Source organism: Bactrocera dorsalis, chromosome 1 (assembly GCF_023373825.1).
Source record: "Bactrocera dorsalis isolate Fly_Bdor chromosome 1, ASM2337382v1, whole genome shotgun sequence".
Classification (NCBI taxonomy): Eukaryota; Metazoa; Arthropoda; class Insecta; order Diptera; family Tephritidae; genus Bactrocera; species Bactrocera dorsalis.
The window spans coordinates 42,664,497-42,683,077 of record NC_064303.1 but is presented as its reverse complement, the minus strand read 5'-3'; the positions used below and the strand labels follow the sequence as shown (position 1 = coordinate 42,683,077).

At 39.0% G+C, this 18,581-nt stretch overlaps 1 long non-coding RNA gene across 1 annotated transcript; it reads right to left on the bottom strand.

Moving 5' to 3' along the window:
• Window positions 1–3,608: 3,608 nt before the first annotated feature.
• Window positions 3,609–6,262, bottom strand: LOC125775675 (uncharacterized). The gene is made up of 2 exons (XR_007421276.1): window positions 4,582–6,262; window positions 3,609–4,522 (listed from the first exon to the last, which is right to left on the bottom strand). It is a non-coding gene; the product is annotated as an uncharacterized LOC125775675 (long non-coding RNA).
• Window positions 6,263–18,581: the final 12,319 nt, after the last annotated feature.

The window sequence follows — 18,581 nt, the reverse complement described above, 5'->3', positions numbered from 1 at the left end:
GACAGGAGAGTTGGGGATCTCTTTATCTCTGGTAACGATCTGAAGCGGAGGATGGAGTCATGTATAGAAGTTTACGCAAGTGATGAAAATTCTCTGATCGCCATTCACTTGGGAGTGGCCGGAAACGATTCTCTTACATATGGCTCAAGCAGCTCACGACTTCCGGTCTTTGACCAAGTATCCTGGTCAAGTGAAAAGGCGAAACATTGTAAACCCGCCAATAAAAAGAAACAACGAGCTTCGGATGAGTTACCCCCTTTTGATGACGACCATGGTTTTCCGAATTGAGGACTATGATTTGAGGGCGTGCACCTGGAATGTCCGGTCCCTTAATTGGGAAGGTGCCGCTGCCCAGCTGGTTGATGTCCTCGTTAGAGTGAAGGATGACATCACCGCCGTCCAAGAAATGCAATGGACGGGACGAGAACTGAGACGAGTAGGTCCTTGTGGCATTTGCTACAGTGGGATTCGTGGTGGGAGAGAAACTCCATCGCCCAGTACTGTCATTCACCCCGCTGGATGAACGTCTAGCCACAATTCGCATCAAAGCGAAGTTTTTCAACACATTGCTAATTTAAGCCCACGCCCTTACAGAATAGAAGGCCGATGTAACCAAAGATGTCTTCTATGAGCGCTTTGCGCGCACCTATGAGAGCTGCTCCCGGCACGATATAAAAATCGTGATTGGCGACTTCAACGCCAGGGTGGACAAAGAAGGTATCTTTTGCACTATGGTCGCAAAATTCACGATGAAGCATCCACAATGAAGCATCCACAAATGGGTTGAGGCTGATCGACATCGCCGGGGCCGAAATATGGTTAACTGTAGTACTAGATTCCACCATAAGAAAATTCTCCAAGTCACCTGGTTGTCTACGGATCGAAAAACCATCAACCTGATCGATCATGTTGTGTTCTAACATCGCCTCGGACCACTATCTTGTTGCAGCCAAGATTCGCACCAGCCTCTGTTCAGCAAAAAACGCACGCCAACAAACACAAGGAAGGTTCGACGTCGAGAAGCTGCAATCACAACAGACAGCTGAACGATTCTCTACTCGGCTTGCACTCCTGCTCTCTGAGAGCACTTGTCAACAACTCGGTATAAGGGAACTCCTTACGTATAGCATCAACCGACACCATTGGTTTCGGAAAATGCAAAAGAACAGCATACCTCGCAACGTTGCAATCGACCACAACACGTGAGGGATGGGATAGATACAGAGAGTTGAAGAGGGAAGCGAGAGGCATTTGCAGACAGAAAAAGAAAGATGCCGAAATGCGTGAGTATGAAGCTTGATAAGCTTGCCGACAGAGGTAATGCTCGAAAATTTCACGAAAAAATGCGGCGGCTTTTGTTAGACTGGAGGATACTCTTGTAGAACCCCAAAGGTGATCTGGTAACCGATGCACAGAGTATACTTAAATTATGGAGAGAACACTTCTCCAGCCTGCTGAATGGCAGTGAATATATAACGCCAGGAGACGGCGAACCCTATTCCCCAATCGATGACGATGGAGCAGACGTTCCATTGCCCGACCATGAAGAAGTTCGAATAACAATTAACCATCTGAAGAACGACAAAGCAGCGGGAGCCGATGGATTGCCGGCCGAGCTATTCAAACACGGCGGCGAAGAACTGATAAGGAGCGTGCATCAGCTTCTTTGTAAATTATGGTCGGACGAAAACATGCCTAACGATTGGAGTTTAAATGTGCTCTGCGTAATCCACAAAAAGGGGGAACCCAGAATCTGCTATTACTGTCGTGGGATAAGCCTCCTCAATACGGTGTATAAGGTTCTATCGAGCGTATTGTGTGAAAGATTAAAGCCCACCGTCAACAAACTGATTGGATTTTCACCATGCGCCAAATCTTGGAAAAGAGCCGTGAATAGAGAGTCGACACACACCACCTCTTCGTCGATTTCAAAGCTGCTTTCGACAGCACGAAAAAGAGCTACCTTTATGCCGCGATGTCTGAATTTGGTATCCTCGCAAAATTAATGCGGCTGTGTAAACTGACGATGAGCAACACTAAAAGTTCTGCCAAGATCAGGAAGGATCTCTCCGAGCCGTTCGATACCAAACGATGTTTCAGACAAGGCGACTTCCTATCGTGTGACTTCTTCAACCTGCTGCTGGAGAAAATAATTCGAGCTGCAGAACTTAATCGAGCAGGTACAATTTTTTATAAGAGTGTACAGCTGCTAGCGTATGCTGATGATATTGATATCATAGGCCTCAACCGTTTTGACTCAATTGAGAAAGAAGGTTTTGAATCGAAGAAGGCTGTAATGGGCGAGGATTTTTCCAAGTGCTATGATGAAATGGACAAATTTGATCTCCTTTAAAGTAATCCCATCCCGCTGCAATACACTTATGCCAACGAATTTTCCAGTCATTACAGCACTTGGAAAAATCCTCGTTGTGATGGCCATCAGAGCCTTCTTCATCAATGGAGTCAAAACGATGTATGTATGTATATATACGGTGACCATAATTTCAAATCGAAAAAACAGAACATTTTTTGAGAATAAATTTATTTAATTCAAGTAACAAAAATTAACATAAAAAACATAAATCAGTCTCCTTTGACTTATATATGGATATACATATGTATATATATGTACTTATATGTATTAAAAAACTTATTTTTAAATTAAGTATTACATAAAAATATAAATATGCATTGAATGCAAATTAATTGTACTTTTCAGAGGAATGAATTTTTGTAATCAAATTTTCTTCATTTTGTAATAAATTTTTAAACTCTATGCAGTTTTTTTCATAATTGCACTTAGTAACTAAAATTGACTTCACAGTCTCAATTTTCAATTGCGATTTTTCGTTTGTCCATATATTATTTAAAATGGAAAATACCCTTTCTGTTGGAGCATTTGAGCCCTGTAAATATAAATTAAATTCGACTATTTTACATATATTTTGATAAGGTACATATTGTTTTTTTAAATGTTGAAAAATTTCAATCCATTTTTGGTCAACTGGCTTTTTATTTTCCTCCCATTGAATAAGTTTATCTGAAGTTACATAACTTTTAACGCAGGTGAATTCATCAAACAATTAACTGTCATTAATATTACGGTTGCTTCCCTTTTCCATAATATACACTAATTTTTTTTAACCTCATCCCAAGATGACACTGTGCGCAGAAGAATTCATTCCATTACCTCAACCTCTTTAAATGCATGATCCCACCGGTTTATATAATCAACACAATTATTATAAAAGTTTTTAACGTGATCTTTAATTTCTCTTAAGTTTTCAGTTCCTTCTTTTTCAAACTCTGACATGGAGTTCTTCATCAGGAGAGGTACAAAAATTGCATCTCTGCGTTCCGTGATTTTTTATTTAAGTTCCTTCATTAGTAAAGCAAATTCTATCATGCAAATATTCTGCGATTTAATCTGCATAATGTAATTATGAAAAAGAGATGCTTGACAATGAGTAAAGAAAGGCTACATTTCTGAGGTTGAGTTTTCAAAAAAAGTTTTTAAGAGGCTTAGTCAGTGAGGCTGTTCTAAAAACTATTTTTTTTAATGACCTACAGCCTAGCATTTTTTTATATTCAACATCAACATTTTCACAAATTTCTTTTAAATGCTCTACTCTAACCGTGTATATATAATACAAAAGTAAGAATATATTTTAACGACAATGACTTCAATATCCACCGGAAGACACTCTATTGAACTTTGTATGCAATTAATAACAGTATGAGCAGCACAGTTTACGCCAATAAGGGTGCTGCCAGTGGATTCTGCCAATTTATGGAAAAGATTATTTTTCCCCTGTCTTGCAGCTCCTCCAAAGTTACAATTAGTGTTATCTGCACAAAGAGCAAGTAACTTCTCACTTAATGCAAACTTTTTCATGAGATCAGAAATATAATTTGTTTGTATATCTGACGATTCACCACGGAGATCATTTACTTCCAATATTTTTAATTGCACACCTTTCTCAGACAGAAAATATCGAACAAGAACAGGACACACTTTCATACTTCCATGATTTGAGCAGTCGGAAAAAACGGCAGTAAAATTGATAGCATTAAAATCAGCTTTCACTAGTTGCAATGCATGCTAACACATTATAAACAATAGATTGACACTTGGTGCGAGCTGATGAATAATTTTCGTCAAAACATCTTTTAATGATTTTCGATGTGCAGTCATTGGAACGAAATGAAAAATTATGCTGCACAGTGTGATATGCCCAGGTGCCTTCATTTACGCTGCTTTTTCTTCGCTGATCGTCTATTGTACGTGTCCTTACAAAGCTCATCACAGTTTTGCTGCTAGAAGCTCCAATATCGGCTTTTCGATGTTTCTGAGATTGTAAATGGCGGAGCACATCGTGTTTACCTGCATTGGCAATAGAGAAAACTGCAGAACATTTTGTACATTTCACTGTACCGCTGTTAATTTCCTTTATGAAGGTGTATTCTTCTTGTAGTTGTTTATTAAAAACGCATTTTCTGCGGAAGGAGGCATTTTGTAAAGCTAAAACAAAAGAATTCTTCCCAATTTACGTTTTTAACACTATTGGCAATTAAACTTACCTAGTTGTTTGTCAATTGAACATTACAGAAAGCATAATAATTCAAACCCGCAATCAGCTGTTCACATCAGGGATGACAATTTAATATTGATAATACCTTAATCATTAAAGGGCTGTCCAGTAGTAGAAACTTCTTAAGCTGCTTGGTGCTAAATTTCAGAACAAAAAACAGTACGTTCGGAAAAAAAACAGAACATTTTTGCCATTTTCACAAAAAAAAAACGCACAACAGGTGCTTCAAAATCAGTACAGTACTGCGAAAATCAGTACGGATGGTCACCGTAGCCATAATTACCTGAAACAATAGTATGTGTAAATTATTCAAATGTATTATTCAATTTGAAGTTATTTTATTTGCCGTCATCACGGCTTAGTTGTCAAGTATAAAGTGCCCATTAAATTATTCCTAACTTAGCTCAAGCCACCAACCCGCATCGCGTTGTAGCTCCTCTGCTGACGTTTTGCTGACCTTGCGCCTCGTGCATGGTGTTTGTTTACTTAGATGTCTGGCCAATGTTCTCACGCAAAATGTGCTGACTTAGCGACATGTGCAGAGTGGTAGGCTCTTATTACGACGGGAATTAGGGTGTGTCGTTTCTTCGCGATAACTCCTCCCCTTCTAAATGGGGAACGTCCTCGGTCCTCAAAGAAGCGGTTTTAATTGCAGTTTCAACGGACCTGGCTATGATAATCTCTCTCTTGGTCCTCCTTATCCTGAGAAGGACGTAAACAGTGAATGCCATGATTAATAAGACACCAATGGCTGAGAAACCTGTAACGTGGCCATAATGGATTGATCGCTGCAGGTGATTGATCCTTTGAACATTCTCTAGATTCACATGGTGAAGGTAAGAAGCGCTTAATATTTCTGTGTGCTGCGTCAAGTTGATTGTAGAAGCCCATGGAGTTTCAGGTTTTAGAGGCAATGTAGAATTTTCGTTATAAAAAGTCGTACCATTAATCTTTACGTTGTTTTTGAAGACCACGAGGTATGTTCCGTTGACCGTAATAGGGACCTCATTATTTTCCTCGATGACAGCCAATTGGTCATTGATGACAACAAGGCCGTCACTTATCGGTGAAATTGGTGTGAGGTTGTTAAATGTTGTACTGCAATTAGCGGTGTTGCGAGTCAGTAGTTGCAGAGCGCATGATGTAGTCGGAGATGGTAAGCAAAACGTTGGTGTTGTGTCGCTGCAGTTCTTTACGGCTACGGTATGGTTATAACACTTGGCTAAGATGGATTCTTCTAGGTGCAGGATTTGGTGGCCATGAGCTACCGGTAAAATAGTAATTTTCTTACATCTAAACATAGGAATCGGATATCTTATTAAAAAGTAAATTATGTTATTATACTGTAATATCTTAATTCTAGCTACTGCCATAACATCGGCCACGGTAAGGTCAGTGAAGTGCTCGTCTCCTGTTATGAAATTTATTTCGTTACTGTCTAAGAGAATGGGACTTAAGACCCCAATTTTGGCGAAAGTGACAGCTGTTATAATGTTATTTAATTCTGTAATAATTGCTCTGTTTCTAGCCAGTAGTATGTCATAAAGGTGACCGGTGTTTATTTCTCTTTCTTTTGTTAATTTCAGGATTTTATTTACTGTAATGGTAAGGTTATTGATTTCTTTCTGTACTTGAGTGTTTATGGTAAACTGTCTGTCCTGCGAGTTAATTAGCTGTTCTTCTGTGCTCATTAATCTATTGAAGTCGTCATGGTCAGGAGTTCCAGCAATGTATTTCAGGACTGTCCCTAGGGCATTCAGGCTTCTCGCCTGTCTGTGGTGAGCGTTTATCATTTGTATCAGTCGACTTATCTGGTTTATGTCCGCGTCTAGTAACTTCCTCATATGTGACTGAGGAAAGTGGTCTGTGGCATTAATTGTCTCGTCTCTCAGTAATTCGTAAAGTGTCAAGTTGGTAACATGCTTGATGTGTCCTGAATTTTCCCAAATTACAAGGTCCTCACCGACCACCGGAATGTACCTTGCATTGGTATAGTCGATTAACCTTCCTGTCGTTACCGATATTGATATGGCCAAAATTATGAAAATCCTAAAAACATATATGAAATTTTTTGTTAATTGTTTATCATTAGAAACGCCTAGGTTCTAGATTAAGTTTAACGAAGGTTGTCCTTATGGACCCTTCTCCCTTTTATTAAAACTGTTGTACCCATGTCTTTTTCCACCTCTTCCTCAGTATAAAGAGGCGTAAGCTTATTGCCTAGTCTCCTGTTATTTTTAACAAGTACTTTTTCTCCAACAGGGAACTCCCTATCCTGCCTGTTCTTATTATGAGTTGTTAGTTCTCTTTCCTGTGCGTTTCTTAAGCGGCATGGTATTTGGTTGTCATCTTTAATTGAACGAAATACGGTAAGGGGCTTCATCCCCGTTACTGTGTGAATGGACCTGTTATACTCAATCGTAGCTAAAAGGACAATTTCCTCAACATCATCAAGATTTTTGTCAAGTTTAAGGCATCGTGCTATTTCCATTAGTGTGCTATGAAATCGCTCCACCTGACCATTTGATGTACTATGTAGTGGTGGAGCATTCGCAATGTCGATATTGAAGTGATTCTTTAATGTAGCTTTGATGCTGTGTGAATTCAGCGACTTCTCATTGTCGCAATAAACTATTCGAGTACCGAAAAACATGTTGAGTAACTGAAGGAGCTGTGGTTTGACATCTACTATCGTTCTTGATTTCAACGACTGTACTATCGCAAATTTTGAAAACTTGTCGATGCACGTCAAGAAGAACTTGGACCCGGTAGAAAATATGTCAATGTGAAGAATTTCTCCACAATATGTTGGTATGGGCGTTTGAGCAATAAGCTGCTTCTTTGGGTGCCGATCATACTTCGCCCGCGAGCAAGTTCGACAATTTCCCACAAATTGTTTAACTTTTTTCTCCATTTTTGGAAAGAAGTAATCCTCTAGAATTTGTTTTGTGTTCTCCTGCGCTGCTCGATGCGCTCTGTTATGTTCTGCAGCGATAATTTCCTGCTGCTCATTCGGATTCGAAATGTCGTTAACGAATTTCTCCGTATGTCTGAATTTAACTGTTGGAAACATTTCGACCAGTTCGTGCTGAAACTGTGCAAGTGCATGCAGATCGCAGTGTATTGCGTTTACTGCTGTTGTGTTTACGGCCTCCTGTAAAAGTTCTAATAAATCCTTTTTTTCTCGGTAAGAAATGATATGCCTTGTCTTTTTTCCAAAAATTATAAAAGTTTTTCTTTGAGGTTCTGTACCTACCTCCACAATAATCTGGTTGCGGAAGCAATTTACCGGTTTTTCCGATCTTTCAATTGTATGGGTTGATGATTCCTCGCTATGAATTGTCTCGATGCTCGTGTTATCTAAAGCATTTATATGTTGCCTAGATAGAGCGTCTGCCACCACATTTTCCTTTCCTGGTTTGTAGATTAGCTTTGCGTTGCATTCGTCTATGAAGGCTTTCCATCTTTTAATTTTCGAATTAGGATTCCTATCCGAAACCGCAAAGGTCAGCGGCTGGTGGTCAGTATAAACATTAAGTTTTGTTACGCCGTACAGGTAGTTTCTAAGAGCTTTCAATGCCCATACAATAGCTAACAATTCCCTTTCATTGGTAGCGTAATGCTCCTCGCTCCCGGACAGAGTGCGAGAAATCATGGTAATCGGTTTGCCCTCCTGAGAGAGGACGGCGCCTATAGCATGAGCCGACGCGTCAGTAGTTAGGTCGAATTGTTTGTTAAAATCTGGATACGTCAGGGTTACATCCTCTGACGCTAAAATTTCTTTAATTGTTTCGAAGGTCTTTTTCTGTTCGTCCGTCAAATCAATTCTGATTTTTTTTGATTGGGACGCAGTAACTCGACCGTATTCGCCTCTCATGATGCTCGACAATGGTTTTGATATTCTAGCGAAATCCCTTATAAAACATCTATAATAACCCGCTAGACCTAGGAATGATCTGAGTCCCCTTAGAGTGGTGGGCTCAGGGAAACTTCGTATTGTGTCGACTTTGTCTGGACACGTTTTTATTCCTCCTTGTGAAACTAAGAACCCCAGGTATTCGACCTCAGTCCTAAAAAATTTGGATTTTTCAACTGACACTCTCATGTTGGCCCTAAATAATTCATTTAAAATTGATTCTATATCTTTCAGATGCTGCTGTTTGTTTTCCGAAAAAATAATAACATCGTCTACATAGACAAAACAGCTTTTCCCAATATGCTCTCTTAATACGTCGTCTATGGCGCGTTGAAAGATGCTCGGCGCGTTTTTTAATCCAAAAGGTAACCGGCAAAATTCATACTTGCCATTCTTGACAGAGAAAGCTGTTTTTTCCCTATCACGCTCCAATAGCTTAATCTGATGGAAACCAGATTTTAAGTCCAAAGTGGTGAAGTATTTACTACCACCCAAATTGGAAAGAATTCCTGTTATGTCGGGAATTGGGTATTTATCACCGATAGTTTTTTCATTGAGTTTCTGAAAATCTATAACTAATCTCTGCTTCGCCTGTCCGTTTTCGTCTACCCCCTTTTTCTTTACCACCCATATAGGGTTGTTAAAGGGTGATCTTGATGGCCGGATAACTCCATTTGCTAACAAATCCTTGATTTCTTTGTCCACGAAATCCGCTACACTCAGTGGGTACGGGTATAATCTTGAGTAAACTGGTGTTTCGTCCTCCGTGCGAATTGTTGCTATCACCTTTGTATTGTACGGTAGTGCCTCATTGGGGTCAGCAAAAACCCTATTCATCCTTTTGATCATTCTAGAAAAATCTTCCCTAACGTCTGTTGGTACTAGATTTGTTTGAAGCCTAAGATGGCTTACGTCATGACTGGAAATGAAGAAGATTTCCTCCTCACCAAAATCATGATTTATTGTATTCGATTTAAGGTCAATGTTCGCATGGACCCTGTTTAGTATGTCGAGCCCAATCACGCCATCAAATGATGTTAAGTCCGGTAAGATGAAAAATTCTGCCACTACGCCAAATATTTTCATGTAGCATTTTTCCATGATAGAAGTAACCCCGTGAATAGATTTTACAGAGAATGTGTCCCTGAAATGTTGTGTCCTTAAAGCCGGTGTTGGTTTCATATAACTCCTCGACGCACCAGTATCGATAAGGAGTTTCACTTCTTTCCCTCCTAGGAACTTTGAAATCCAGGGTAGGAGGGACCTTCCCCTAAAAAATTAAGTTGATCTAAACTTACGTCATCCGCCGCTTGTTCGGCTTCTGCACCGTACAATGATTCACTCTGTAGCTCAACTTCCTCCTCCAGATGATTAACACGTTGGATCTTTGGTCCTGTGTAACGTCCAGAATTTGCTGGACGTTTTTGTTGATAGCCCTGTTGCATTCTATTACTGTTTCCTTGATAGGCACCTCGGTCTCTGTCAAACGATTGGTGTTTAAATTTCGATAAGGATGGATCAACGTCCATTGGTTCCGCTCTGACTAGTCTGTCGTTGTCACGTCCGTTATTTACCCTTTGATTTTCCGTAAAATGAGGTGCATGTCCGGGTTTGTACTGCCTATTACTATAGTAGTGTGGGCTCTTATGAGCTGAGGGTGGATCATAAGTGTTTGTCCTATGGTTGTTCTGGCTTGAAATTATATTATTATTTTTTTTAATGTGGTTGCCCTCGACGTTCCTGGCAGCAAAATTGGCCGCGAACGCATACCGCTCATGGTTTGAGTCTACCTCCTGTGCTAAAGCAAGAGCAGACGGAAGGTCAGACGGCCGTGAGGCGAAAAGAATGTCGCATAAGGGCTTCCTTAAGCCGGAAATGAAAACTCTTAGGGCATCTGCCCTATATTTCTCGTTTATAATTTCTGCCACGCTACTCTCGTAAGACATTATAGTCTTATTAGCTAGTAACGTTAGCTTCTTTTCTACCTCATCGTAGAATTCCAGACAGGACCTAGAACCCTGTCTTAAGGTAGATAATTCCTGCTCTATAAGATATACGGGACGTTTGTCCGCGTACGTAAAGTCTAAACGTGCTATAATGGCATTAAAGTTCAGCACAGTACTAAACGATGAGAGGACCGCATCGGCAGCCCCTCTTATTTTGTTCCTCAAAATGGTAACTGCTTGGTAGTGTCGTTCACTGCCATCGTACCTTTTGAACAGTTCATAAGCGTTATGCGCCGCCTCGCGCCATGACACATATGTGCCTATGTGACCATGAAATTCTGGAAGTGATTTGATAGCATCAAGCGTTATGTCACATGTCACTAGTGGATTTACAGATACCTTTAGATATTTTTCTACCTTTGGCCTGCTGCCTGTCACCTGGTTTTGGATTGCTCCTAACTTCCTATCGAACTCCAACCTTTGTGCTGCCAAAGCACTTCTAACTTCCGCCTTAATTAACTCGGTTATTTGTTCCGTGTTCATATTTGCTTTCTGACTTCCTAACTTTAAATTTCTAAAAAGGTCTTCCAGACCTTCACTCATTAATTTTTGTTCTGTCACTTTCCTTTATTTTATTCACAATTATTGCTATATTTATTCCAGGAAACGAGCATCTCACTTACCCTTCCATTGGATTTGAATAGATTAAAATTAGGTTCAGGTTCTTCCGGTTAATTGATCGGGCCAAAGGTTGTCTCTTCTTTAAGTCCACGCTGAGTCCAAGTAGTTGATTGTTGTCGATTTTAAGTGAGCCAACTGTCGTAGTTACACGAGTCGAGTTAAGAACTTTATATTTTTCTATTAAACTTTTCACTCGCGAGCCCCACGTTGGGCGCCAATTATTCAAATGTATTATTCAATTTGAAGTTATTTTATTTGCCGTCATCACGGCTTAGTTGTCAAGTATAAAGTGCCCATTAAATTATTCCTAACTTAGCTCAAGCCACCAACCCGCATCGCGTTGTAGCTCCTCTGCTGACGTTTTGCTGACCTTGCGCCTCGTGCATGGTGTTTGTTTACTTAGATGTCTGGCCAATGTTCTCACGCAAAATGTGCTGACTTAGCGACATGTGCAGAGTGGTAGGCTCTTATTACGACGGGAATTAGGGTGTGTCGTTTCTTCGCGATAACTTGTAAAAGAAATCTATCAATTGCCCAAACTTATAATCAATTTGTAAAAATCAAAGAGTATTTGCTGTTACTCAAGGAAAATCGAAGTAGCAAATATACTTGTTACAGCTAACAAATACGCTGACATGTTTAAATGTAGACAACTCCTTTCCAAAACAATAATAACAGAAATTTGGGTAACAAATAATCTTGTTTTCTATAACACATAGGTAATATATTCTTCAACAAATTTATTTATTACCTTTAACAGACTGTAAACAGATTCGATACCCAATGTAATATTATGTCTCATAAAGATATTAGTCTTGAAAAAATACAATGTTTGTGAACACCTCGTTATAAATTTGTTATGGTAAATCAATTATTAATCAGCTCGGAAACCAATGTCATACCAATTGCGTCATAACGTACTTGATAACATTGATGACAGCCGTTTAAACAAAAATGTTCGTTTTCGTCCAGAAGAATTTTGCCTCATCTAAGATTGTACAAAAAACGATAGTGTATTTAACACAAATGGTAGAGAAGCAAAGCTTCCTTTAGACCTACAACTATATTTGGGTTGGAATCTTCCGGGGATGGATTATCCATACAAAAGCTGACTTCACTGTTTATAATTTTAATTATAATAGATTACTTCTAAATTGTATTTGAATGGCACAATTAAGATTTCTTTGTCGCCACGATTTGAAGAAACCGTTGGAAAGAGGAAGTCCTCCTGATTAAAAAACATATAGGGTTATAGGGTCCGCAAACGCTTAGTTTAGGAGATGTTCGGCCTTAAAGTTCGAAAATTCGCCAAATTGTACCATTTCAAGAAGCTATTTCACCACATTAAACACACTTTATTCACATTTTTTTCTTCAAATTAATTAAATTACACTATAATATTTTAAATGAATCCACATTTTACACTTTCAGCATGTTTTTTAACTAAAAAATCTTTATTTTAAAAATTACATTCTACACTCGTTTGAACTTCATTTGTTTACCAAAAATTAAGACGAAATGGAGCGCTGCCATGTGATGATAAGGCAATTCGCTGAAATTCTTCTTTTTTGCAAAAATTCCTTTATTCATGCATATGGATATTTTCTTTTTTAAATTTATTAAGTAAATAAGTAATATTATATACATGTATTAGCAATATTATGTAATAATATTATATATACACATGTATAAGTAATATTATATTGTTACAAAAGTAGTATTAAGTTATGTTTGTATTACTATATGCATCCCTGATTATGAACAATAGCTGTAGGCATATGGAATAGCATTTGTCTTGTTGTAGACATCTGGCGCCACGGCTGTCTGCTCGTCGAAACAATAGACATCTGGCGCCGCACTGTCTGCTTGTCTAGGTAAACAATTGCTGAGTCTGGCGCCGCGACTGTCTGCTTGCGTCTGGCGCCGTATAGCCGTATGTTCTGGTAATTTCCAGACGCGATATTCTAGAAGGACACGTCGGCATCAGCGAGAAGTGCGTGGCTATATAAGCCGTGGCAGCGCCAACGTAATCAATCAGTGCTAAGAGTAAACTGTTATAGTGTAGACGAGTTGTGAAATAAAGAGTTGTTGAATTAAATTAAACAGTGTTGATTTTATTTGTCAATCCAGAGATACGAACCTAACAAAGTAAACTAGCAAGAGTAAATTCGTAACAATTGGTGTCAGAAGTGGGATTGTCAAATAATCCAAATTCAAAATGGTTAAATTCGGAGAATTGAGAATTCAGCAATTAAAAAAGGAACTGGAGGGGCGTAATTTGCCGATAAGCGGGCAAAAGGCGGATGGAATTAATGTCGACGAATTCGAATTTGATGGGCCAGAAACTTCTACAAAGGTAGAAGAAAAAGTGAAGAACAACGAACATCATCAAGTGTGGACATGAACATGCTGTTAGTGGCTATTAAGCAAATGGCAGAGAATGCAGTGCAAAAAGAAAATCGTCTGGCACAGCAAATAGCTCAAAATACATCACAAATAGCAGACAATGCAGTGCAAACCGAAAATCGTCTGGCACAGCAAATAGCTGAAAATACATCACAGTTAGAGTCTCGCCTTACACAACAACATCGTTTGGTACAACAGATTACGGAAAATACTACACAACTACAAAAACAAGTGCAAGAGAAATTTTCAAAATTTGAAGACGAATTAAGCACTTTAAAAAATGACGAAGAAAATTTAAAAGCAGAAGTTCTTCAATTAAGTAATCGTGTGCGAGAACTGCAACTGCATGGCCCTGCACCATCAACAAATAATCAAAGATTGAAGGCACCCACATTCGATGGAAGTATTCCATTTCAAATTTTCAAACTTCAGTTTGAAAAGACAGCAACGGCCAATAACTGGAATGCAGCGGACAAAGTGGCGTCCTTGTTTGTATCATTGAAAGGACCTGCGGCAGAAATCCTTCAGACTATTCCAGACTGTGAACGGGACAACTATGAGGCATTGATGAGTGCGATAGAAAGACGATATGGTAGTGAGCACCGGAAACAAATATACCAGATCGAACTGCAAAATAGGGGTCAGAAGATGAACGAGTCATTGCAAGAGTTCGCAACTGAAATAGAACGACTGGCTCATTTGGCAAATGCAGATGCACCTGTGGATTACATTGAGAGGGTAAAAATTCAATGTTTCATAAATGGAATTCGTGATGTGGACACCAAACGCGCCGCATATGCATTGCCAAAAAGAACGTTTGCTGAAACGGTTTCGCACGCCCTCACACAGGAAACAGCTTCCCTACTAAGTAAACCAGCACACAAAGTACAAAGAGTCGAAATGGAACAACCGGCGCTGATGGAAGAAATATTGAAGACTCTGAAGACAATTGCTGCACAGCGAGTAAATACAACAGGCAGATGTTTCAACTGTAGAAAAGCGGGTCACTTTGCCCGAAATTTGCAGATAAAAGTAAACCCATCAAAATGGAAACAACCAACAGAACATCGAAAGGGGATTCACCACAAAAATGCGGATGCATTATCACGTCGCCCTTGTCCACTGGAATGTAAACATTGCTCCAAATCAGAAGGAAAAGAAGGTATAATCGACGTGCGATTACTGAATATAGAACCTGAAGATGATTGGACTCCTCACCGCATCAGAATCAATCAGCTGGAGGACCCTGATCTTGCAAAGCTGGTAATGGCCAAAGAAAATGGGGTACGACCACCAAAAGAACAAATAAGTAGCGAGAGTCCAACTGCAAAAGCATATTGGGCCCAATGGAACAGCATAAACCTCGTTAATGGATACCTTCATCGTACCTGGGAAAGCGAAGATGGCAAACATTCTCGTCTGCTGATCATAGTACCGAAGTCCATGATCCCAAAAGTATTGAAAGAATATCACAATGGACCTAGTGGAGGGCACCTTGGAATAACAAAAACTATAGAGAAGATTAAACAACGGTTCTACTGGATCGGTTGTCGAGATTCCATAGCAGAATGGATAAGTAATTGCGTAGAGTGCATGGCAGCTAAAGGTCCTAAAGCCAAAAGTCGCGGTAGGCTACAACAGTACAACGTGGGATCACCATTTGAACGAGTCGCAATGGATGTTGCAGGTCCGTTTCCAACCAGTACGGCCGGAAACAAATATCTACTGGTTGTCATGGACTATTTCAGTAAATGGCCAGAAGTATATGCCTTACCAAACCAAGAAGCGAAGACAGTAGCCGAAGCGTTTGTAGAAAATTGGATAACAAGGTTCGGAGTGCCCGTCGAATTACACTCAGATCAAGGCAGAAATTTCGAATCTTCCATTTTCCAAGAAGTCTGTACATTATTGGGCATCCACAAGACACGGACAACAGCGTTACACCCACAATCAGATGGGATGGTAGAGAGATTCAACCGAACGCTCGAAGAACATCTGCGGAAAATCGTTGATAAAGACCAACGGAATTGGGACAAGCGCATCCAGATGTTCCTGCTGGCGTATCGTTCAGCGAAGCACGAGACAACTGGTTACACGCCGGCAAAGATTATTTTCGGATCTGATCTGCGACTCCCTGCTGATCTTAAGTTTGGAACGAATCCTACAGCTGTAAGAAATGATGGAGATTATTGTTCTGCCTTAAAGGAAGAAATGAATGAATTGCATCTAATGGTAAGACAGCATACGCATCTGATGAGCAATAAGATGAAGGACCGGTTCGATCAAGCGGCAAATTCAAAAGGTTTTGAAGAAGGTGATCTGGTCCTGTTGTACAATCCACTTCGAAAGAAAGGCTTGTCCCCGAAACTGCAGACAGCCTGGGAAGGACCCTATATGGTGATGAAACGACTTAATGACGTGGTATACCGCATACAAAGAAATGGAAAAGCACGATGTAAAATGAAAGTAGTACATTTGGAGAGGCTCGCCCCATTTGGTTCAAGAGGATTTGTGCCTAATCGGGACGATTAGGCTTTAGTGGAGGGCAGTGTTACAAAAGTAGTATTAAGTTATGTTTGTATTACTATATGCATCCCTGATTATGAACAATAGCTGTAGGCATATGGAATAGCATTTGTCTTGTTGTAGACATCTGGCGCCACGGCTGTCTGCTCGTCGAAACAATAGACATCTGGCGCCGCACTGTCTGCTTGTCTAGGTAAACAATTGCTGAGTCTGGCGCCGCGACTGTCTGCTTGCGTCTGGCGCCGTATAGCCGTATGTTCTGGTAATTTCCAGACGCGATATTCTAGAAGGACACGTCGGCATCAGCGAGAAGTGCGTGGCTATATAAGCCGTGGCAGCGCCAACGTAATCAATCAGTGCTAAGAGTAAACTGTTATAGTGTAGACGAGTTGTGAAATAAAGAGTTGTTGAATTAAATTAAACAGTGTTGATTTTATTTGTCAATCCAGAGATACGAACCTAACAAAGTAAACTAGCAAGAGTAAATTCGTAACAATATAATAATATTACGTAATAAAGTGTAAAGTATACAGTACAGTGCGAAAACTCAAATTTTGTTTCAATATGAGTGCATGATAACCGAAAAATATAACCACTTCATACCCAAAACTCATATTTTAAATATAATAATATATATATCGTCGCCTAAAATACAAACCAATGTATCATCAAAAATAAATGGAAATCGCTGACAGACATAATAACCAAAACTTACCATTTTATAACGAAAACTTAAATTTTGAGTGCATGATAACCATAAATTATAACCACTTTATAACAAAAAGTCAATATATTTTTTTATTTTCAACGCAGAAAGGGGTACTACGCGAAAGTACTTCAGTCACCCCGGGTATTCGCTCGGCCAGGGTTATTTTTTTAGAGCGCGGCCGAAGGCCGCCAAGGCAGAAAGAGTACTATGCGAAAGTACTTCAGTCACCCCGGGTATTCGCTCGGCCAGGGTTATTTTTTTAGAGCGCGGCCGAAAGCCGCCAACGCAGAAAGGAGTACTATGCGAAAGTACTTCAGTCACCCCGGGTATTCGCTCGGCCAGGGCCACAAAAGCAAATTGAAGTAAACAGAAATCAGCTGATTAGTTATAACAAACCGAATACATAGCGTTCAGAGTTGTATTTGTATTTTATTTTTGTATGCAATCCAATATCAAATTTTATAAACTAGTATACAAGTTTATGATTTTATGATATTACGATGAGTTATGACAACTTGAAGGTCTCCAAATTATGTTTACCGGATACTTTTACAATATTTACTGATTTATTAGCTTATATTTTTTATACAGTTAGCGTAGTTATGATTTAACTTATAACTTATGTTATCATGTAATATTCCTTTTTATCATACAAAATGCATTATTCAACTCTATTTTACAAAACTGGACTGAATAAAATGTGTTTTCGCTTTTATTATTTCTCCTTCAATTAGCAATTTATTTTGTGCCACTGATATTGCTTTAAATAGTTTATATGTTTTTTGTTCTTTTGGATATCTTCTATATATGTACATATATAAAAGAAAGTGACGTTAGTTACTACGCTTATAACTGCAGAACGCCTGGACCGATTTCGGTGATTACCACCAATTCGGACAGGTGTCCGCCCAAACAAGGAGAATACTTAAGAAAATTCTGGAAAATTTTCCGAAAAAAAAAAATTATGAAGAAAATAAAAAGGAAATAAAAACGAACATGATTTTAAATGCTGTATTGCCAGTAGATGGCGTTGTGTGCATCAACTTTTGACAGCTGCATGCATATGCACAGTTGGCAACCCACGCAAGATGCAATGACGAGTTCAAATTTTGTTCGTTCTGCGCATCTACGTCACGGTTGACCAACTTACAATTAGCTGATTTTCAGTTGTTTGTTTTTCTTTGCAATAAGAAGCAATTTTGTATTGTAGGCATACAAAATCATGAATATCATCAAAATTTAACATCAATATAAAGTGAATATTAATAAAAAATATCAATATAAGTGAATATTTTATAGTGAACATTTACCTACATATTCATTTAATTGAATTTTCATTGTATTATTTAAAAAGAGACAATCTTTGCTGTGTTTGTTTCAACCATATACATTTATGTAAATAAAAAGATTGAATATTTTGTAACCAAGTATCAATTTACTGTTTTATTTAATTTTCTTTTTTTACTAAACATATGTTCAAATATGTTTTTATTTAAGGAACGAATCCTAAAATACATTCTACTTAGCTCTGAAAAATAATTCTTTTATTTTCGAGCTACAATTTACAAAATCACTTAAATCTATGTGCTTCTGGACGTAAAATGTACGTATGTACATATATGCAAATCATTATCATTGACGTCGTCAAATATTGCTTGCAAGGCTCTCATATGCTCCATCAACATATCTGTTGGTTTTGAGAGTCCTCCTTGAGAAAGGTGATCCACCCAAGTATGGGACGAACAATTATCGGAATTGGCACAAATTTCGGGGTTGTCTTTACCGAGTTTGTGGCAGATGTACCC